We start from the raw sequence: 25,323 nt of genomic DNA on the forward strand, positions 1-25,323 counted from the left end.
AACTTGATTCCATTTTTAAAATAGTCAAAGAAGCCAATAAACAAACCATCAAAAACATCAATAATAGGCTGAGCGTGGTGGCTCATGCCTGTAATTCCAGCACTTCGGGAGGCCAAACTGAGCAGATCACCTGAGGTGAGGAGTTCAAGACCAACCTGGCCAACATGGTGAAATGCTGTCTCCACTAAAAATACAAAAATTAACCAGGCATGGTGGTGGGCACCTGTAATCTCAGCTACTCAGGAGGCTGAGACAGGAGAATCACTTAAACCCAGGAGGTGGAGGTTACAGTGAGCCAAGGTCGCACCATTGTACTCCAGCCTGGGTGACAGAGTGAGACTCTGTCTAAAAAGAAAAAAAACAAACTCAATAATAACCACAACAACATGGTGTCACTCTAGGAATTCACTTTGGGGATTTATTGTCCATAAGAACTTTAGTGAAATGATGCATGAACAAGTTTATCCATTGTATCCTTATTGGCAGTAGAAAAAAGCTGTGAGCCGGTTGAGGATCTGTTAATAGAGGACTGGGTAAATAATTGATGGGATAATGTTATGGCATGAGGCTGTGAAAAAGAACAAGAAAGCTCTTTATGGGCTGATAGTGGAAATACAGTTGACCCTTGAGCAACACAGATTTGAACTGTATGAGTGCACTTAGACACAAATTTGTATTCACCTATGCCACCCCTGAGACAACAAGACCAGCATGTCTTCCTTCTCATCTTTAGCCTACGCAACATGAAGGCAACAAGGAGGATGAAGGTCTTTATGGTTACTCACTTTCACTTAATATATAGTAAATATTTTTTTTCTTCCTTATGACTTTCTTTTTCTTTACTGCTGTCTCCAAATGTACCTTTGATTTTCTTAATATTTTCTTTATCTAGCTTACATAATTGAAAAAATACAGTATGTAGTATATATAGCATACAAAGTGTATGTTAACCAACTGTTTATTATCAGTAAAGCTTTTGGTCAACAGCAGGCAATTAGTAGTTAAATAATTGACAAGTTAAAAGTTATATTTAGATTTGTAGCTGCACAAGGGCTTGGTACTCCCAACCACCTATTGTTCAAGGGTCAGCTGTATTTGCAGCATACACTGGCAAGTGAAAAGGGCAAGAAAAAGCAAGGAACAGAATTATATAAATAAAAAAAAAAACTTTGTTATTTTTCTATAGGATGAAAATACAAGAATCTGTATTTGGATTTGCTTATATAAGTATAAAGAAACTTAATGAAGTTATATAAGAAACAAACCAGTGGCCATTGAGGTGGAGTTAGAATGAGAGCTTGACAAGAATAAAGAAAAAAGACATGGACAGAGATTTCTCACTATATAGGTGTATTAGTCAGGGTTTTCTGGAGGGACAGAACCAAAGGATAGCTGTATATATGAAGGGGAATTAAAGAGTAATGACTCACACAATCACAGGTGAAGTCCCACAATAGGCCACGTGCAAGCTGAGGAGCAAGGAAGCCAGTCCAAGTCCTAAAACCTAAAAAGTAGGGAAGCCAACAGTGCAGCCTTCAGTCTGTGGCCAAAGGCCTGAGAGCCCCTGGCAAATCATTGGGATAAACCCAAGAGTCCAAAAGCTGAAGAGCTTGAAGTCTGATGTTTGACGGCAGGAAGCATCCAATATGGGAGAAAGATGGAGGCTGGAACACTCAGCCACTCTAGTCCTTCCGTGTTCCTCTGCCTGATTTTATCCTAGCCATACTGGCCGCTGATTAGTTTGTGCTCACCCAGCTTGAGGGTGGGTCTGCCTTTCCCAGTCCGTCCACTGACTCAACTGTTAATCTCCTTTGGAAACTCCCTCACAGATGTACTCAGGAACAATACTTTGCATCCTTTGATCCAATCAAGTTGACACTCAATAGTAACCATCTCTGGGATATTTACTTATTCACTTTCTGTGTGTGTTTGTGCATTGTATGTCTGCTCATAAAATTATAAATTCCATGTAAGCAGAACCTTCTTTTGGTACAGACTGAATATACTGGCATTCAGAGGAGTGCCTGACACACAGTAAATGCTATAGTTTGGGTGTTTGTGTCTTAAAATTTCATGTTGAAATGTGATACCCAGTGTTGGAGGTGGGACCTAATGGGGAGTATTTTGGTCACGGTGGTAGATCCCTAATGAATAGATAAATGCCCTCCTTTATGGGTAACTGAGTGAGTTCTCACTTCTTTTAGTTCCCTGTAGAACTGGTTGTTAAAAAACAAAAAGCCTGGCACCTCTCCCATGGGAGGCTTCCTCTCTTGCCATAAGATCCTGCACACACCAGCTCCCTTTGCCTTCTGCTATAAATGGAAGCAGCCTGAGGCCCTCACCAGAAGCAGATGCTGGTGCCATTCTTCTGGCACAGCCTTCAGAATTATAAGCCAAATAAACCTGATTTCTTTATAAGTCACCCAGCCTCAGGTATTATTTTATAGTGACACTAACGAACAAATGGACTAAGACAGTAAATATGGATTAAATAAGTGATTGAAAATATGTTGACTGAGAAATAGATTAATGAACAAACAAATCCAGCCTTTGAGTTCAGTGGTTGGCTTGGAAGTGGTGGTCTGCTTAAGAATCTACAGGTGAGAGTCTAAGAACCTATCCCCAAATATCCTGAACATGTCAATCTAGTGTAGACTGACACAAGGTGCATTTTAATTATTACCCCTCTTGTCTGGATACTGCAGTCCACAAATCACATTTTGAAAATGTCAGTGTTGTCATTGCATAGTCCTTAGGGGTTGTAAAATCTTACAATAATCCCTACCAAGGGAGTTTTGGATCAAGGTCTAAAACCAAGATCTTGGTTATTCCCACCCAGTGACCTTTATTCATTAATTTAATAACATATTTTGTGCCAGGCTTCACCCTAGATGACAGGTTACAGCTGGGAGCAAAGTGGAGAGGAAGCCCTTGCTTCTCACAGAGCTTATGTTAGTGTAGGTGAGACAGGCAGTAAATAAGTAATAAATAACCATACTGCAATTCCGACTCAGGCTAACTTCAGCCAGCTTCCTCAGCTTTTATTTTGTGGTAGTTGCAAAATACCTGCAATTGTCCTGGGGAATTTATTTTAGACATTGATTTCAGTTCACTCAGTGATTTTATATATCCTGTTCTTTGAATAGCCATGTCTCTGGAGAAGGCCTGCATTGCCCATATCTTCCTTCTAGTAAATAATTAAAAGCACTCAGCATAGGACAATTATCAGGCTGCTTTTCCTGGGCCTAGCCTCCTGCCCTCCACAGAACACATGAGCTTCTTTTGACAAACGCCATTGGTCCCCAAAGCGTGCTTATTCCTGGTAGCAAGTTTAATGATCTGAAGATTGCAGATCATGTCCCCTTGTAATGTTAAGCATTTATAGAAACTACCTCCTACATCCTGCAATTAAAGCACCTTCTGTAAAATAATTAGTCACAAAGATAGAATGTCAGGTGCTTTTAGGGGTTAGCAGGATGACATTAATTTCAACAGTAATTATTCAGACAGGCCAAGATCTTTGCAGAAAGCCACTCAAAGAAGTAATTTTCATTCTACCAAATTCTATATGCACGTTTCATTGTTTCAAAACAGTTAACAAAAGTGTCAAGGTGAAGAATGCCAAATAGGTATGCACAGAAGTGAGAGAAATCTGTAGAACAACACCGTTTTTAAAAGGTAGTCTAGTACAGTGGGAAAATTATATGAGTAAGGATCACCTGGAACTAGCTAAAATTCTTTTCCCTCTGCTCCTCTAGTGTGACCTTGCCAGGTAACATAACCCTCCTGCTTTGTATCCACATCTGCAATAATAGGGGGAGTAACACTTACCTTGTGGGATTATTACAAGGATTGCAGAAGCTAATATGCAGATATGCATAAAGGGATAAAAGAGAATGAAATAAATTAACAAGAACAATGAGGATGCTAAAAAGCCAGTAATGGCAGAATGTAAGACCTAGAACAGATCCTCAAGACGCTAGGTGGAAACCTTTCATTCTAGAAATAAAAGATTGACATTGTATTGTCTCAAGCTCTTTGGACCTCATCCAGCACATTTTTTTCTGGAAAAACTTTGAAATATAACCTGTGTCTTAAGATACCAAATGTAGTGTTTATGCACCCCACTCATCCCTTCCTCTTCATTCTCAGGTAATTTTAAAGTACATCCCAAAATATTTGTGATTTATTTCACAGATAGTTTCATTAAAAGCTGGCAGAGAGGAGGCAGAGCAAGACGGTGGAATAGAAAGCTCCACTGATTGCCCCTGCTCCCTGCCACACAAGGACACCAATTTAACAATTACCTACGTAGAAAAACACCATCATTTAAGAACCAAAAATTAGGTAAGCTCTCATAGTACCTGGTTTTATATTTGTATTGCTGAAAGAGGCACTGGAGAGATAGAAAACATAGTCTTGAATGTCCTACACCCCCCAATCCCCAGAATGCATCTCAGAGCACTGAGGAGGGAGAACACAGTAATTGTGAGGCATTGAAGTCAGGGTTTTCCCTTTGGAGCAGAAACGGAAACAAGGCCAGTATCAGCTGATGTTTGCCCATGGAAGGAGCATTTGAATCAGTCCTAGCCAGAGGGGAATCACCAATCTCAGTGGTCTGATCTTGAGGTCCTCCAAACCTTGCCACTGACAGCTGGAGTACTTTGTGTCTCCAGGTAAACAAAAGGCAGTTCAGGCCATGAAGACTACAAGTCTTAGGTGGGTCCTAGGGCTCGACTAGGCTCAGAGACAGTGGACGGGAGCAGCATGTGACATACTGTGACACCAGCTGAGGCAGCCAATGGCATGCTGGCATCACCTATCTCCTAACTCCAGGCTATACAGCTTGCAACTCAAAAAAAGATACCCTTTCCTTCTGCTAGAGGAAAAGAGAGGGAAGAGTGAAGAGAACTTTGTCTTGCCTCTTGGGTACCAGCCAAGCCACAGTTGGATACGGCACTGGTCCAAGTCATGAGACCCCTGTTTCAGTCTCTAGCTCCAAGAATACATTTCTAGACACACCTTGGTCCAGAAGGGAACCCACTGGCTTGAAGGAAAAGACCCAGTCCTGGCAGAATTCATCACTTGGTAATTAAAGAGCCCTTGGGCACTAAATAACCACCAGGGATACCCAGGTACTATGTCGAGGGCCTTGGGTGAGCACCTGAGATTTTCTGGCTTTGGAGAAGAGAACACCGTAGGAGGGAAGAGCACCAAGCAGCAGACTCTTGGGGTCCCGATTCCAGGACTTGACTCTTGGATGGCATTTCTGGACCTGCCAAGGTCCAGAGGGGAGCCCACTGCCATAATTGGTGAGTCTTAGGCCAGGCAGCATTCACCACAAGCTGACCTAAGGGGCTTTGGGCCTTAAGGGAACATTGGCAGCAGTTGGCAGTACTCCTCATGGCCTGATGTGATGGTGGCTACAGGGTGAAGCTCCTCTGCCTTTGGAAAGGGGAGGGAAGGGTGGGAAGGAGTGGCAGTTCAGCCTCAGTATAATAAAACACCAGGTAGATTTCTAAGTTTTTGACTTTAGTCTCTGACTCCTGGATGGCACTCCTGGACCCAACCAGAGCCTGGAGGATTTTACCATTCTTAAGGGAAGGACTCAGATCTGGGTGACTTTGCCACCTGCTGGTTGTCGAGCCCCAAGGCCTTGAGAAAACATAGGCAATAGCCAGGGAATGGTAACAGCAGGCCTTGGGTGAGAGCCAGTGTGGTGCTGGCTTCAGATCTGACCCCACCCAGTCATAGTGGTGGTGGCCATAGGGGTGCTTGTGTTGCTCCACTCCCAGCTTTAAGTGGCTCAAAACAGAGAGAGAGATCCTGTTTGGGAGAAAGTAAGGGAAGAGAACAAGAGTCTCTGCTTGGTAATCCAGAAAATTCTCCCAGATCTTGTCCAAGACCTTCAAGGGAGTACCTCTATGAGTCTGCAAGAACCACAGTGTTACTGGGCTGGGGGTGTCCCCTAAAGCCAATACAGCATAGATCACAACACCCAAGTCCATTCAAATATCTGGAAAGCCTTCCTAAGAAGAATGGGTGCAAAAAAGCCCAAACAGTGAAGACAACAATAAATACCTAACTCCTCAATGCCCAGACACCAAAGAGCATCTGATAGCATAAACACCATCCAGAAAATCATGACCTCACCAAACGAACTAAATAGGTTACCAAGGACCAAACCTGGAGAAACAGAGATAGGTGAACTTTCAGACAGAGAACTGAAAATAGCTGTGTCGAGGAAATTCAAAGAAATTCAAGATAACGCAGAGAAGGAATTCAGAATTATATTATATAAATGTGACAAAGATATTGAAATAATAAGAATCAAGCAGAAATTCTGGAGCTGAAAAATGCAATTGGCATACTGAAAAATGCATCAGAGTTCTTTAATAGCAGAATTGATCACACAGAAAAAGCAATTTGTGAGCTTGAAAACAGATTATTTGAAAATACACTGTTAGAGGTGACAAAAGAAACAAAGAATAAAAACCAATGAAGCATGCCTATAGGATCTAGAAAATAGCCTCAAAAGAAAAATTCTCAGAGTTGTTGGCCTTGAAAAGAAGATAGAGTAAAAGAAAGCATATTCAAATAAATAACAAAGAACTTCTCAAATCTAGATGAAAGATATCAATATTCAAGTACAAGAAGCTTGTAGAACACCAAGCAGATTTACCTCAAAGAAGACTGCCCCAAGGCATTTAATAATCAGACTCACAAGGTTCAAGGATGAAGAAAGGATTCTAAAAGCAGCAAGAGAAAGAAACAAATGACATACAATAGAGCTCTAATATGTCTGGCAGCAGACAATTTAGTGGAAACCTTACAGACCAGAAGAGAGTGACATAACCTATTTAAAGTATAGAAAGAAAAAATAGTTTTACCCTACAATAGTATATCCAGTAAAAATATTATTCAAACATGAAGGAGAAATAAAGAGTTTCTGAGACCAGCCAAAGTTGAGGGATTTCATCACCACCAGAAATGTTGTATTAGTCCATTTTCAAACTGCTATAAAGAACTACCAGAGACTGGGTAATTGATAAACAAAACAGGTTTAATTGTCTCATAGTTCTGTATGGCTGAGGAGACCTCAGGAAACTTACAATTATGGTGGAAGGTAAAGGGGAAGCAAGCACCCTCTAAAGGAGCTAAAGGAGCATGTTCTAACCCAATGCAAGGAAGCTAAGAACCTTGAAAAAAGGTTGGAGGAATTGCCAACCAGAATAACCAGTTTAGAGAAGAACATAAATGACCAGATGAAGCTGAAAATCACAGCACAAGAACTTCATAAAGCATCCACAAGTATCAATAGCCGAATAGATCAAGCAGAAGAAAGGATATCAGAGATTGAAGATCAACTTAATGAAATAAAGCGAGAAGACAACGTTAGAGAAAAATGAATGAAAAGGAATGAACAAAGCCTCCAATATGAGACTATGTGAAAAGACCACATTTATGTTTGATTGGTGTACCTGAAAGTGATGGGGAGAATGGGCCAAGACGGAAAACACTCTTCAGGATATTATCCAGGAGAACTTCCCCAACCTAGCAAGACAGGGCAATATTCAAATTCAGGAAATATGGAGAACATCACAAAGATACTCCTTGAGAAGTGCAACCTCAAGACACATAATCGTTAGATTCACCAAGGGTGAAATGTAGGAAAAAATGTTAAGGGCAGCCAGAGAGAAAAGTCAGGTCACCCACAAAGGGAAGCCCATCAGACTAACAGCAGAACTTTCTGCAGAAACCCTACAAGCCAGAAGAGAGTGGGGGCCATTATTCAACATTCTTAAAAGAATTTTCAACCCAGAATTTCATATCCAGCCTAACTAAGCTTCATAAATGACGGAGAAATAAAATCCTTTACAGACAAACAAATGCTGAGAGATTTTGCCCCCACCAGGCTGCTTTACAAGAGCTCCTGAAGGGAGCACTAAACATGGAAAGGAACAACCAGTACAAGCCACTGCAAAAACATACCAAATTGTAAAGACCATCGACACTATGAAGAAACTGCATCAACTAACAAGCAAAATAACCAGCTAGCATCATAACAATAGGATCAAATTCATACATAACAATATTACCCTTAAATGTAAGTGGGCTAAATTCCCCAATTAAAAGACACAGATGGGCAAATTGGATAAAGAGTCAAGACCCATCAGTGTTCTGTATTCAGGAGACCCATCTCATGTGCAAAGACACATATAGCCTCAAAATAAAGGGATAGAGGAATATTTACCAAGCAAATGAAAGGCAAAAGAAAGCAAGGGTTGCAATGCTAGTTGCTGATTAAACAGAATTTAAACCAACAAAGATCAAAAGACACAAAGAAGGGCATTACATAATGGTAAAGGAATCAGTGCAACAAGAAGAGCTAACTATCCTAAATATTTATTCACCCAATACAAGAGCACCCAGATTCATAAAGCAAGTTCTTAGAGACCTACAAAGAGACATAGGTGCCCAAAGAATAATAGTGATAGATGTTAACACCCCACTGTCAATATTAGATCAACAAGACAGAAAATTAGCGAGGATATTCAGGACTTGAAGTCAGCTCTGGACCAAGTGGATCTAATAGACATCTACAGAACTCTCCACCCCAGATCAGCAGAATATACATTCTTCTCAGCACTACATCGCACTTCTTCTAAAATTGACCACATAATTGGAAGTAAAACACTCCTCAGCAAATGCAAAAGAATGGAAATCATAAAAAACAGTCTCTCAGACCACAATGCAATCAAACTAAACTCAGGATTAAAAAACTCACTCAAAACTGTACAATTACATGGAAACTGAACAACCTGCTCCTGAATGACTACTGGGCAAATAACGAAATGAAGGCAAAAATAAAGAAGTTCTTTGAAACCAATGAGAACAAGGACACAATGTACCAGAATCTCTGGGACACATTTAAAGCAGTGTCTAGGGGAAATTTATAGCACTAAATGCCCACAAGTGAAAGCAGGAAAGCTCTAAAATTGATGCCCTAACATCACAATTAAAAGAACCAGAGAAGCAAGTGCAAACAAATTCAAAAGCTGACAGAAGTCAAGAAATAACTAAGATCAGAGCAGAACTGAAAGAGATAGAGACATGAAAATCCCTTTAAAAAAAAATCAATCCAGGAGCTGGTTTTTTGAAAAGATCAACAAAATAGATTGCTAGCCAGACTAATGAAAAGAGAGAAGAACCAAAGAGATGCAATAAAAAAAATGATAAAGAGGTATCACCACTGATCCTACAGAAATACAAACTACCATCAGAAAGTACTACAAAAAACTCTATGGAAATAAACTAAAAATTCTAGAAGAAATGGATAAATTCCTGGACACATACAATCTCCCAAATCTAAACCAGGAAGAAGTAAAATCCCTGAATAGATCAATAACAAGTACTGAAATTGAGGCAGTAATTAATAGCCTACCAACCAAAAAATGGCCAGGACCAGAGGAATTCACAGCCGAATTCTACCAGAGGTACAAAGAGGAGCTGATACCATTCCTTCTGAAACTATTCCAAACAATAGAAAAAGAGATACTCCTCCCTAACTCATTTTATGGGGCCAGCATCACTCTGATACCAAAACCAGGCAGAGACACAACAAAAAAAAATTTCAGGCCAAAATTTCTGATGAACATTGATGTGAAAATCCTCAATAAAATACTGGCAAACTGAATCCAGCATCATATCAAGAAGCTTATCCACCATGATCAAGTTGGCTTCATCGCAGGGATGCAGGGCTGGTTCAACATATGCACACCGATAAATGTAATCCATCACATAAACAGAACCAATGACAAAAACCACATGATCATCTCAATAGATGCAGAAAAGACCTCTGACAAAATCCAACTGCCCTTCATGCTAAAAATTCTCAATAAACTAGGTATTCATGGAACATTTCTCAAAATAATAAGGGCTATTTATGACAGATCCACAGCCAATATCATACTGAATGGGCAAAATCTGGAAGCATTCCCTTTGAAAACCAGCACAGGACCAGGATGCCCTCTCAGCACTCCTATTCAACATGGTATTGGAAGTTCTGGCCAGGGCAATCATGTGTATACATGGAACTAAATTAACATTGATGTTATTGTCATTTGTTAATTGAACAGTGGTAGGGTCAATGACTATTTTCCCAATTTTATATCTTATTGATATAAAATTACACATTACGAGTCAAGAAGAAAGTGGTGAAATAGTTGTATTTTAAATTTTAATAGTGCTACATATTAATGGAAGCCACATGCATGTATTTGAAACTGTTTTTAGGGGTTTTAGTGGGATTATGCTCAGAAGTTTAGTGGACTTATTCTTATCTCAGATGTTTTTTTCCCTCATGATTGGAAAATGTACAGATTGGTCTCATTCTGTTTATTCGCTTATTCAAAGTAAAGTCTGTTTGGAAATGGTTAAATGCAGCAGATCTACCCTCCTCTTCCCTCTTTTCAGAACGAGTCAATTTGGGATAATCAGATTTGCATCCCTTAAGGAGCCAATTTTCCTTTTTCTCCTTCCTCATTTGCTCTCTTTTAATACACCTGTTACAGAGTATTTAGCAGAGGGGGGATTTGAATAATAACACTACTTTACATGTAAATAGGGCCTTTCATCCAAGTATCTCAGAGCTCTTCGTAAACATTATCTGGTTATGTATAGATTATGAGCATCATTTTAAAGCTAGGCAAGTGAGGACCGTGCAGGTAAGTGACTTGCCTAAGGTCACACATTAAGACTATGGTGTTGCTAGAAGGAGGCTTCTGGTCATTTGAGGATTTCGTTTCCCAGCTGACCCAGCTAAGGGCACCTGTCTGCATTAAACTTCAGAGTTCCCACATATCTCTTCTGGAGTACCATTTATTGCATTCATATAACCCACCATTACACTCTCTCCTTCCATCAGATGTTTTACCTCATAATCCATCTTACGACTTTCTGTCATGTTGAGGATTCCTGTAATGCCACATATCACTAGAATTCTAGAGGTTAAAGACAGTGTTTATGACTACCTCTCATTGAGTTTTATTTCCACATCTTGAAACGTGGCTCAATGGAACATAATGCAGTACTTGAAAAGCCTAGTTTAAAATAAAGAGAGAATCCACAATTCTTATTTGCAAATCTAATCTGCAGGATAAATGAAATGCAGAAGTTGATGGTAATGGAATATTGAGGTTGGCAGGTGGAAGATTTTAAAACCTGAAAATGGAAAAGACATTTCTATTCAATTATACAAGTATGGTATTTATCATGTTTGCCTTCCAGGAGGATGAGGTGAGGCTACCTCTGCTACAAAATATCCACTGTAGAATAACCCATTTTAGGAGGAAAAAAAAATCTCGAGTGTTTTTCATTTCTAAAAGGGTAATTTGTCATTAAAACAGAACAAAATACTAAGATATGTGAATGCATGTGATATGGTTTGGTTCTGTGTTCCTGCCCAAATCTCATGTCAAATTGTGATCCCTATTGATAGAGGAGGGGAATTGTGGGAGGTGACTGGACCATAGGGACAGAGTTCTCATGAATGGTTTAGCACCATCCCCTATACAAGTACTATACCGTGAGTGAGTTCTCATGAGTTCTGATGGCCTAAAAGTGTGTGACACCTCCCCTCTCTCTTTCTTTCTACTGCTCTGGCCATGTAAGCTATGCCTGCTTCCCCTTCTCCTTCCACCATGATTGAAAGTTTCCTGAGGCCTCCCCAGATTCTGAGCAGATGCCAGCATCATGCTTCCCATAGAGCCTGCAGAACAGTGAGCCAATTAAACCTCTTTTCTCGATAAATCACTCAGTCTCAGGTATTTCTTTAAAGCAATGCAAGAACTAACACAGCATATAAGGCAGCCAGCATAAGTGGAAACACCATTACTGCTTGTTTTCTTTCTTGTCACTCAGAAGAAGTTAAATGCTCTCACTGGGTCCAAAGAAGGGAGACACCCCAAAGCCATCTTGTGTAGTGTGCCCATAGCTGGAAAATAAGAGGCCTTGCTTTTGGTTTCAGCCCTTTTGCCAATTCCCTGTGTGACATTGGTGGGTCACGTATTTTCTCCTGAGCATAATTCCTGCAACTAAAATCAAAAGGGTTAGATCAGATGACCTCTCGAGTTTGACCCAGATGTAAAGTTTATGACTGTTCTATAATTTAGCCACGTTATGATTGACTATGGGAGTTGTAAACCATGACATCAACTTGAGAATATTACCTATGTTGCTCCAATCAAACTAGTACTAATTTTCTTCCGCAGCTGCCTTAATTTCTCTATGCGCTAATACAGAAGCCATTAGCCACATATGGCCATGAACACCTGAAATGTGTCTAGTCCAAACTGAGATGTGCTGGAGGTATAAAATACATGTCATATTTTAAAGACAATTTTAAAACTAATCTAGAATATTATACTTTTCATAAGAATTTAATACTAAAAATAATGCTTCGAATATATCGTCATATAATATATAATATTAAATTAGTTTTATCTGCTTTATTTTGCTTACTTAATATGGCTTTTAGAAAGCTTTAAATTAGTTATTCTATTTGTATTTCTTTTAGACAATCCTACTCAGGATACTAATGGGTACAATGTATGCATAATCAAGCTGTAGGTTTTTAGCTTGAATATACCTAAAAACACCATCTTATCCAATATGCCGATCTCAGCCCAGTCTCATATCATCATTCCTATTTTATAGATGAGACTCTAACAGATCAACTGAGTGGCCCAGGAGGTCTGTAAAAGGTTGCATAATGCCTGCAACTCAGATCTATTACAGTGTACTTCTTTAACATCATTGTTTAATTTTAATTTACAAATAAAATATAAAAGATTCTTCCCTTTTCCTCTCATTTTGGTAAAGTGATGTTTTAAAAATATTTTTCTGTTATTTTTAAAGAATAATCCTTGATTCCAGCATTATTAGATTTGATTCTAAAAATTACGCTCATCTGATTAATAATTTTGGAATCTGAGACTGCACTATGAATGGCATTAACCTTTCTTCCCCAAGCTCTGAACAATTGAGAAATAAGATAAAAGAATGGCAAAGGTGGAGGGGTAGGAAAAACATCCTCTTCATTGTTCAGAAGGCTTGGGTTGCTGGACTGCTGGGCATGGGTTTTCATCAGTGGAAAATTAACATAAGAATGACATCCACTGCTCCTTGGAAATCCCTTTTTGAAAGCACTGCTCTGTAGCTTATATTTTGTCCCCAGAAGGCTCTAAAAAGTGCCAGACGGGACATTAATTATATGAATTCCACTGTCACTTTACACATCACTAAAAAGTCACTTCTTACTCTATTTCCAATCCCAACTTAAATCTAGCTGCATTGTCCAATATAGTCTATCAACAATTCTGCATAAAATAAAATGTTGAAAAGTTAAGATACTATAATACAATACACAATGATACTCAGACAATAAAAATGCCAAAAATAGATATATGCCAAATTTAAATGTAAACTGTCTCTAATTGTGAAATTCTCAAATAGAAATTAAAGTTGAAAGATTATTTCCCATTGCACTTTAAGTTCAAGAATGTTAGTCTGAAGTTATTGAAGTTTGAACTCAAATTGTGTTGAGTTAAATTTTAGTCTAAAATTAACTATTTTTAACTTTTTATTCTTTTCAGCTTTAGCTGGCAAGAGTGCCAGATTGTCAATACACAGGTTAGGTGTGTGTGGGGGGGTCGCTTTAGCAACTACCACCTGAGCTCTTTCTCCAATGGAATGGTATTCCTGGTGGTTATATTAATATAATACCTACTTTTATGAGTATCATTTTTTAATAATCCCTAAAAGTGAAATGCACACTCAGGAGTATCAAAGCATTGGATTTATATCCACTGAATTTAGAAACCAATGCCCAACTCTTTAAACAGCTATCCAGAAAATACCATGGTCCCAGAGCCTCTTTTATCATTGACAAATACCATAGCATAGACTCAATGATATCTGAAGAAAGCACGATAGATGGGGGACAAAGAAAACAAATGCTTTCTTGCTTTTGTGTCACTCAGATATTGTCCTTTTCTTCCAGTTGTCCAAAATCCATAGCAAGTATATTTCAACTTCGTTGAGATAAATCCTCAATTCATGCCTAATTTTTGTTTTATCTATTAATCATTTTTCAGGATAGGGAATGGTTTGGGTAAGGGTCTAGATATGCATACCATTTGTAATTTGATTTTTTCTTTGGAGCCTTATGTTTCTGGTACTTCAGTGCTAAAATGAGAACAAGATCTTTGCAATTATATAATATGCCACTTTAATGAGCTTAGGCATTTTCAGTTTTAATGGAATTGTCATTCATTGCCTACCTAGGCCTGGCCTGAACACTTTAAGCTATAACTTCGTTAGTGCATTTTTGTACACTCAGAACTTGCTGGCTGCCTTGGAGTTTAAAACAGCAAGGCCTGGCCTGAACACTTTAAGCTATAACTTCATTAGTGCGTTTTTATACACTCAAAACTTGCTGGCTGCCTTGGAGTTTAAAACAGCAAGGCCTGTATTTATTATAGAAAGATTCTTACCCCAGTGATTGAGTCACATAGGTCTATGTTTACTTCTGTGCTGCTTAGGAAAACTTTTCCTATATAGTATGCCTTGAACATAAGGCCCCTTCCAAGCCTGCTGATGCTCTTGCTGTTGCTAAGTTTATACCTTTGTTGAGTACTCCACTGCCTGCCTGTGTAAGCTAAATGTAGTTCAAAGCCAAGCTGCGGCAGAAGGAACTCTGATGTTATCTCATCGGAGTCATCTCCATTTCACTGAGACCAGAGTGGCCCACATTTATTAGAGTAGCTGTGTCCTCTAGGACCAATTATGAAGCCCAGGGATTTTATTGAGACCTGAGCATCCCCACACTCTGGTATGCCTCTAAAGATACAGCCATCTTCCTTGGACAAAGTCATCTAAAACTGCAGCCATCCATCAAGCTCAAAATAGCCTATGGACTGCTAAAGATCATTGGCTAAGATTCTGCAGTTAAAAGACAATTACACAACTTTAAAAATCTTCCTAGTCTAGCACCTGTCTCCACCACCATCGAGATCAAAATGTTTGGCCCACCCACCAAAGACCAAAGTCCGAAGACCTGACACACCAACACAATCACTCCTCAGGTATTTTTCTCCAAACATTATTTTCTCTCTGTGTCTCATTTCTTGAATTTTTTGGTCCATCCACCCAATGTGAATATCTGTAGGTGCCACAAACCTCTATTCTCCACTTAGGTTATTAAAAAAACTAAGAGATATAACAAAGAAATGAAAGATAGAAGAAAAAATTGTATCTTTACTACTAATAAAAGCTAGGTGGATAAAAGGGCTTACGGGGGACATACCTGTAAATATCTACCTACACTCAGTAAACCCCAGTATTATCTGAACTCAATTTTCCAGTCACAGGCAACACTGAACGAGACATGTCTCCACAGGTAGAATGCCTACCCAGGTAAGGGCTGGGGCATAAAAAGTCACAGAAGTCTTTTCTCTGAGGCTATCTCACTACAAAACAAGAAGAAATAAGGAACTTAGTTGATTATAGCCAGTTACTCTTCTCAAGTTACTAGTCACATGAATCATTCCCTCTCAGCTTTTGAAGGCAGAGGGAAACTGGGAGAGTTATGCTAATGGTGGTCTATCCAAAATAAAGAAAATCTCAGGGTGGGAAAATAGCATTACCCCAATTATAAATTTTACAAAATTATAAGGTGACTAACTATACATTTATCCAAACTTTCTCTTTTATCCCTACATTCCTATTATGCATGATTTTATTTAAATCAATGTATTTGAATAAAGATCAAATTTGTTGACTTCATATTCTCAGGTATTCACAGTTTATAGAAAAAACAAGTATTTTCCCAAGCTCCTATGACCATTTGTATAATATCCTAGATTTCATTCATATTGACCCACAAATTTTTTTTTTTTTTGAGACAGTTTCGCTCCTGTTGCCCAGGCTGGAGTGCAATGGTGTGATCTCTGCTCACCGCAACCTCTGCCTCCCGGGTTCAAGCAATTCTCCCGAGTAGCTGGGATTACAGGCATGCGCCACCACACCCTAATTTTGTATTTTTAGTAGAGACAGGGTTTCTCCATGTTGATCAGGCTGGTCTCAAACTCCCGACCTCAGGTGATCCGCCCGCCTTGGCCTCCCAAAGTGCTGGGATTACAGGCGTGAGCCACTGTGCCCAGACCCTAATGTTTTTTAACCTGTTCTCCACTGTTCAGCCTGCATGCCTTTTTTTAATGCCTCACCAGGCAGAAATATCACTTTCTGAACTGTATTTGAATCATATTCATTCTACAAAACCCAGATAAAATCCTAGTCCTTTCAGAAAACATTCTTTTAAATATGCAATATCCAAGTAGAATTCTTTTTCCTATCTGTGATTCCCATGGCATTTTGAATTAATAGTGTAGAACTTTACACTCTGCCTTACATCATTGATGTCTACCTTCCTATCTGTTTCTCTTTCACAAAATAGTTTTGTAAGTTTTTAAAGGCCCAGGATCATGTGCTTTATCACCTCTGAGTGTCCATGGTGGCTCTATGGCTCATTCTGCATTATAGCCCTCTGCTAATGGGTTTTAAGTTAAATTAATTGTTCCAAACATTAAAATTTATAAAAGAGGAAAATTTTTAAAAAAACTGTAAAAGAGGCATTGGCTCAGCAATCTGTATTCATCAAGTTACTTCATATACAATGGAGGGAAACCCAGTTCAAATCGGTTTAAATAAAAGAGGAAAATATTGGCTGATATAACTGGGAAGTCTAATGGTTAAAGCCAGTTTCAGGTAGAAGTGGATTCATGTTTTCAGACATTGACATGATGCCTTCTTCTTTCTCTTCTTTTCCTGACTCTATTTGCTTTTGTTTCATTTTCAGACAGATTTTTTAAAAATAAATAATGGCAAGGAAGCATCACTCAGCTTTAAGCCCACCTTAACCTTATTTCTCCAGTTTCATTCTTTCCAGAGAAAAACAGGCCGTCTTTTCCCTGTGTGTCCAGGAGTAAACTCGGATTCACTGTGTTCAGTTCATGTATCTCACTTGAATCATATGCTTCTGTTCTTGCTTTAGAGATGGGATCCTCCTTTGTCATCCAAGCTAGTGTTGAGTAGCCTGATTGTAGCTCACTGTAACTTCAAACTCCTGGGCTCAAGTGATCCTCCCGTCTCAGCCTCCAAAGTAGCTGTGACTAGAGGTGGCACCACACACCCGGCTAATGTTTTAAATTTTTTGTACAAAAATGTTGTAAATTTTTTGAACAAAGTATCACTATGTTGCCCAAGTTGGTCTTGAACCTCCAGCCTCAGCTGATCTCCCACCCTGGCCTTTTAAAGCATTGGTATTACAGACATCAGTAACTGTGTGCATTCCATATACTTCAATACTGGGATACTAAAACATTTCATCTGGATCTAAGGAGTTAGAATTAGCTTTACCTGCACCTCTCTGAATCTATGTCATTGCTACGAATGGATGAGGAACCATTTTCTCAAAGGAAGGCAGGTGTACAATAAGTAGTGTATGTCTATTAAATAATTAGAATGATGGTCACTCCTAGTGCTCCCATAAAGTAGTTATTTGAACTTATGCTAGGTATTAATCAATCCTCTTTTAAGCTTTTCATAAGATTTCCTGGGGATTAAATGAGACACTTTAAATAAAGCATCCAAACCACGTAACACACTCAATAAATGTTAATTCCCTTAAGATACTTCCTGTACATATTTCTTAGGGTCATACATATATAAAGTCATCCTGAAAAAAAATTAATAAAAATAGGAGAAAAGGGGATGGTGATGAATAGATGCAGAAAAGCCTACTGAAATATGTTATAAGCAAACAATAATGTGAATGTCAGAGGCCATGTATAGGAAATATTGCATTGAAATCACTTTGGACTAAAATATATTGTTCTGTGAATGCAGCTGATAATGACAAGTGACAGCGCTACCTTGATTATGTCCTTTGCTACTGTGAAATCCATTGCACCTAGTACCTTTCCTTTATTTTTCAAAGCTCACATACTCAGGATACTTCAGAAGAAAATGTAGACATAAATGGTATTGGTCATACTGACATTCAAATAAGTACATTATCTTCTCCTTGTTGTCTTATAATTCCACATCCATTGCACCACAAATAACTCTTTATACTGAAGAAGAATTCACTCAGGTTAACTTTTTCAACAAAGAACGTATGCTTACATTAAATAAACAGGCACCTCTGCTTTCTAAAGGGATTTAATATTTTTGAAAGATGTCATCCACTGGTGAGTGGTGACAATTGCTGAAGATATTTTTTAATGATATAGGCCTACAGAGGAAACCACACATTGAGGGCGAAGCAGTTCTGAATTAATTCCAAATCATGACTTGTTTGGCTCTAGTGAGCTACTCTTTATTCTGATTAAAAACCCTGTGTTTTCAGCCCTGTGCTGTCCACTCTCAATTCTGTTCTATAATACAATTCCAACTATCTTCATAATGAAATTTTCCAGACATACTTTTCTGATCATTTCATTGCTTAAGTAGATTGTAAATTTGCAGAAATTTTGTGGCCTCTTGTGAAACACAGATTAGTTTGTTTTATATTAAAAACACAACTGGTAAACTTACAAAATTGATTACTTCCTAATTAATTTGTTGGATGTGTAGACCTTTTACATGGCACTGTGCCAAGATTCAGAGATGCAAGAGGAGTAGCCTCTGCCCTGGAGGGGCCTCCAGTCTAGAGCTTGGTCTTGTTTCTGAAAGTATGATTTGGTGCACAGCAGAATTGCCATATACTAATACATAATAAGGTAAAAAATGAATTCCATGGTCAAATAAACTTGGGAATCACTGGATTAAACAAAGTAAAATAGATTTTGTTATTGTAGGACTTTTCTACAACTTTAATATGCTAATGCGTTTTGAAGAGCTCAAAAGGAAGTGAAATAATCAGTCGTTTCAGACTTACCCAAAGAGAAGAGCCATTTTTGGAAGGGTGTACCTTGTAGAACCAAGCAATACACAGTATACTAGTTTGGGAAATAATGCACCAATGGGATAGTTCTCATAATCTTTTTGAGGAGGTGTGTTTTGTCATTTCTCTCCAATTTCTTCCTCTATAATAGCTGGTGAGAGACTAAGTCACTTCCACCCACTCTTTCTCCCTCTCTTCCAGGTCAAGTTAGCTTCCAGCTAAAAGAGGAAAATTGGGCAGTTTCCAGAGCACTGCATTCATGAGCCAACCCCAGAGCAAATGATGTCTAGACATAGATAAATGCTTAAGATATACACTTTTCAAAAGTTTTATGTTATTGACAAATAAGAATTGTATATATTTGTGGAGTACCATGTGATGTTTTGATACATGTGTAACATGTGTACATTGTGAAATTATCAAATGAGGTAATTAGCATGCCCATCTCCTCAAATATTTATTATTTATTTGTAGTGAGAACATTTAAAATATTCTTCTATAGTAATTTTGAAATACACAACACATTATTAACTATAGGTACCATGCTATTCAATAGATCACCAGAACTTATTTCTCCCATCTAAGTGAAACTTTGTACCCCTTAACCAATATCTCCCCTTTCCTCATCCACCCCCACCTCCAGCCCCTGGTAATCACCATTCTATTCTCTACTTTTATGAATTTGACTTTTATAGATTACACATATAAGTGAGATCATATTGCATTCGTCTCTGTGATTGAATTATTTAATGTCTTCTAGGTTCATACATATTGTCCAATTACAGAATATTTTATTTCTTTTTTTAAGGGTGAATAGCACTCCACTGTGCCTATATACACATTCATCCGTGGATGGACAGTTAGTCTGTTTTATTACCACCTGATCTGCCTTATGAGAAATGTTAAAATACACTCTTTTAAGTAACAATCCACCAGTTCATTGTGAAGAGACCATTCATTCTTTTAGTGTATTTCTTGTTGCAATACTTTTCCCCTCAGAATTTAGTGTTGTTTAAAAGGATAGTGTGAGTAATGGAAGACAGTAATTCCATATAAATCAACCCAGGAACAAATTAGGGTGATAGACTTAACAGAACATGGGGCTGGCAATTGTAAATCCTTTGTGTTGTCTATTACTGTCTGAGTTTTTGTCGAGGCTTTCCTCTAAAAAACTTACTGCAGATTATCATTGTTGACTGTGGATGTCTGAGGCGTACTTTATCACTAGAAGAGACAACTTTTAAAGCTTGGAAGCAAATTCAGCGGGCGGCATTATATCTCTGGGTTTTTGTGAAGCAGTAATTTAGCTTCTTGGAGGAAACCAATTCAGATAAAATACAAACCACTGATAGCACACAGTGTCACTTATCACAATGAATACAATGTTCTTTCTGATGTTACACACTCTTATAAACCCACATGCATACAATAGAGCACAAATTTATCCATACAGCACCCTGAATTTAAATCTTTCACCAACATTGATGTTCCGAGTATAAAATAGATAATAGTAAATGGTAATAAATACAATTATCGAATTATCTTTTTATATACATTTGCTCTTGGAAATCTCATATAATTTTTTTCAGAAATCCTCATTTTGTCATTGTGATTAGTATCAATTTCTTTTTCCATAATCTTATGGGCTGAATTTCTATCTCACTATTACGTATCTTCACCTGGATAGCTCATTGGTGACTCCAAATCAACCAGACTCGAATTGGACTCATAAATCTTCTCTTCTTAAAATACTCCTATTTTCATGTTAACCACCTTTAATTTTTCTCTAGTCCCTTTCCCCACCCCCAGTCATTCGTGCTTAAAACCTCTTTCTTCCCTTTTCACATTGTTTGGACTGGTAGATGCTCTCTTCATTATCTAATAAAAAATGTCACAAACACAAAAAATTTTGACATAGGGAGACAAGGATCTGAAACTTCATTTTGACACAAACATTCCATTTAATGGGCATTATTAGACTACTGCTATAAGCTACATAACTACAATCTAGCTTCATGACCTTGGGAAAGTTATGTGACTTCTTTGTTTCTCATTTTCAAGAAGAAGTGAGAAATCTTAACTTCTGAGGTTTATTGGGGGAATACAAAGAGATGATGTGTACAAACTTGCTTTGCAAATCAGAAATGAAGGAAAGTCGCAAATGACTTAGCCATGTCTGTTTGCTGATACCACCTTAGTTCAAGCCTTTATGACTCTCTTTCTCCTAAAATACTATTGCTATAGACTTTGTATCTCCCCCAAAATTCATATGAAGAAAACTAATTCCCAACGTAATGATCTTTTGAGGTGGGGTCTCTGGAAAGTAGTGATTAGGTCCTATGGACATAGCCCTCAAAAATGGAAATAGTACCCTTATAAAAGAGGCCCTAGAGAGCGACCTTGCCTCTTCCACAATGTGAGGACACAGTGACAAGTCAGCTGTGAACCAGGAAATCGGCACTCCCCAGACACCAAGTCTGTTGGGACCTTGATCTTGAACTTGCCAGTCTCCAAACTCTGGAAAATAACTTTCTGTTGTTTATGAAGACAGTGTGGGTAATCGAACAGAGTAATTCCATATAAATCAACCCAGGAACAATTAGGGTGGTATTGTTAAATACAGCTCAACTGGACAAAGGAAAGTATTAAAATGTTAACAGGTTTTCTTTCCAGGCTCTGTGGGCTTCTGCTTCACTAAAAATTGAGGTTTTATGCATTCATTCATTCATTCATTATTTTGCAAACCTGCTCACTCACTTATTCACTTAACTGACATTTAATAAAGACTATAAAGACAAATGACTCAACACTATGGCATGGGGTTGAAATACAGACATAACCTGAAACTTATCATTTGAAAAGCAGTGATCACATTTGCTATAGAGAGTTGATATGAGTTAAAGAGATAAGCCTACCAGCACAGCACTTGACATCACGTAGCAGATGTTTGCTAACTGTTGGTTACTATGCCTTTATTAGTGTTAATGGCTAAAATCCACACATCCTGGCAACCTGCCCTCTAGATAGAAAACAGTCTTCCTTATACAAACATTTTTTTCTGCCTAAATAGCTAAAGCTCTATGATACATGCTTATACATAGGCATATTCATTATGTCCCCATGGATTTTGATATTGAACAAATAAACGTTTAATGAATAAAACTTCCTGAAAATCATATCGATGTGAAAGTAAACTGTTTTAAAGCTATTTAAAAACTCTTAAGGCAACAGGCTATCAGGATGCAGACAGGCAGCTGGCATTCATATCAACACCCATAAAATAGACTAATACCCCTTCCACCTATTTTTTTCCCAGGCACTTAGATTTTTCAAACTACTCGTTTGCATTTACTTTGAATCCTCAAGGGGTTTTCAAAAATAGCTCCTTTATAGAAAGCAAATTAACAGACATACAGTTCTCACTGGGAGCAATATCACACAGAACTTCCACATTGATAAATTCACGACCGCAGTAAACTCAGCCCTCAGCCCCCTCCATACACACACATACACTTATATTTACCTTCTCCTGTCTTTCCATGTGTTCAAGGAAGTTGGCTGAGTAGGCCTATTGGTGATGAATTACTTTGCAACTGCATTATGAAGCTAGAATAGAATTCCATTCAACAGCTTGCTTTTCTCATATTTGATTAACTCAAGCTCACTTCGGTGGTTCCCTACAGTGCTTTCTATAAATATGTGCCAGAAGAACAATAATTCTAGTCATAATTTATAACAATCTGCTCCATAGACCCCAATATATACCTCATATATATAAGGCTGAAATATTAAAATTGCTGGTAGTCAACTGTTTTTGACATAGAAACACAGCAGTTTCTATGACTTTACTTAAGAGAACAAATGTCATGACGTTGTAACTGTTTGTTCCGTTTCTCCCACTGGTGGACCAAGAGCTCTTTAAGGATAGATATTGTGTCTTTTTCTCTTTTGGATACATGTTTCCAAGCACAGTGCTTGGCACAACACAGGTGTTCACAAAAGCTTTCAGATGGGACATAAACTCTCATTTAGAATGTTCATGTGCCTTATGATGGATGAACTACAGAATGCTCTTAGGTGTAGGTGAAGCAGGGAATATCAGAAAGGATAACTGAGTTACTCACTGAGACCAGTCTTGGGTCAATAAAGCCACTTACTTTTCTTTAGTTTTACAGAGGCATAATTGACAAATAAAAAATTTGTGTATTTATTTTGTACATGATATTTTTATATACACATATTTTGTAAAAATGACTACAATAAAGCTAATCAACATACTCATTATGTCACATAATTACCTATTTATTGGTGGTAAGAACATTTAAGAACTACTCTCTTGGCTAATTTCATGTGTACAGTACAGTATTATTAACTATAGTCCTCATGCTGTACATTGGATCTCTGAAACATATTGATCCTGCTGAACTCAAACTGTATGCTCTGACCAACGTCTCCCAACTTGCCCCATTCCCCAAACATTTGTAGCCACCATTTCAGTCTCTGTTTCTATGAGTTTGATTTTTTTAGATTCCATATGTGAGTGATATTTTGCAGCATTTGTTTTTTGTGGCTTTTTCCACTTAGTATAGTATCCTCCAGGCTCATCTGTGTTGTCACAAATGATAGAATTTGTTTCTTTTCAGAGGTGAAATAATGTTACTGTATATACAGACCACATTATCTCTATCCATTCATCTGTCCGTAGAGACTTAGGTTGATTCCCTATCTTGACTGCTGAAAATAATGCTGCAGTGTACATGGGGGTGTAGAATTTTTTTAGGTACTAACTGTATATTCTTTGGATATATACCTAGTAGTGGAATTGCTAGATTATATGATAGTTCTCTTTTTAATTTTTTGAGGGACCTCCACATTGACTTTCCTAATGGCTATACCAGTTTCCAATCCCAACAGTGAACAAGGGCTCCAACACTTTTTTTAAAATTCTAGTCATCTTAATACTGTGAGGTGATATTTTCTTGTGCTTTTAATTTATATTTTCCAGTTGATTGTGACAGTGATATTGAGTGATTTTTGTGTGTGTGTACCTGCTGACTATTTGTGTATCTTCTTTTGAGAAATGTCTACTCAAATACTTTGCTCATTTTATAATTGCTTTTTTTTTTTTTTTGCTATTAAGTTCCTTATATATTTTGAAAATTAAACCCTTAAGTGGGGGAAGGCAGGGCAGTCAGGAGACAAAAAAAAAGAGATTAAACCCTTATCAGATGTATAGTTTGCAAATATTTTCTTTCATTCTGTATGTATCTTTTCACTCTGTTGTTTCCTTTTCTTTCAGAAGCTTTTTAGCTTAATTTAATCCTATTTGGCTATTTTTGCATTTGTTTCCCAAGTTTGGGGAATAATGTACAAAAAAATGATTGCCCAGAACAATGTCAAGAAGCTTTTATCCTACATTTTCTGTTTTCTTCTAGCAGTTATACAAATCAGGACTCATATTCAAATCCTGAAACTATTATGAGTTTATTTTTATTTATGTTGCGTGATAAGAATCCAATTTAATTTTCTTGTGTGTGAATGTGTAGTTCTTTCAATACCATTTATTGAAGAGACTATTTTTTTCCTATTGTGTGTCCTTAGCACCTTTGTTGAGAATCAATCAACTGTAATCGTATAAATTTATTTCTAGGCTCTCTATTGGTCTCTTTGATTGGTCTATATGTTGATTTTAAACAAGTATCATGATGTTTTGATTACTATAAATTTGTAATATATTTGGAAATCAGGAGTTTCTTGGCTCCAACATCGTTATTCTTGTTCATAATTGCATTGGCTATTTGGAGTCTTTGGGGATTTTATAAAAATTGTCGGTCCTTTTCCTATTTCTTAAAAAAAGGTCAGATTCTAAGATTTTGATGGGCATTTCATTGTATGCGTAAATCACTTTAGGGAGTATGGACATTTTAACAATATTCTTTCAGTGTGTAAACATGGGATATCTTCTTTATTTATGTGTGGTTTCTTCAATATCTTTAATCTATGTTTTATAGTTTTCAGTATACAGATCTTTCAGCTCTTTGGTTAAATGTATTCCTAAGTATTTTACTATATTTTTGATGTAATTATAAGTGGGATTATTTTCTTAATTTCTTTTGGATAATTTGTTGTTAGTGTATAGAGACACAGATTTTATGATTTTCACATATTTCAACTTTACAGAATTAGTTCATTAGTTCTAATGGTTTTTCTTTATTTCCTTTAGGGTTTCTTATATAAAATAAAATTTTCTTCAAAAAATCTACTTTATTTTTTCAAATTTTGATGCTCTTTAGTTTTCATCTTGTTCTTAATTACTC

This window comes from Nomascus leucogenys, chromosome 20 (assembly GCF_006542625.1).
Source record: "Nomascus leucogenys isolate Asia chromosome 20, Asia_NLE_v1, whole genome shotgun sequence".
Classification (NCBI taxonomy): Eukaryota; Metazoa; Chordata; class Mammalia; order Primates; family Hylobatidae; genus Nomascus; species Nomascus leucogenys.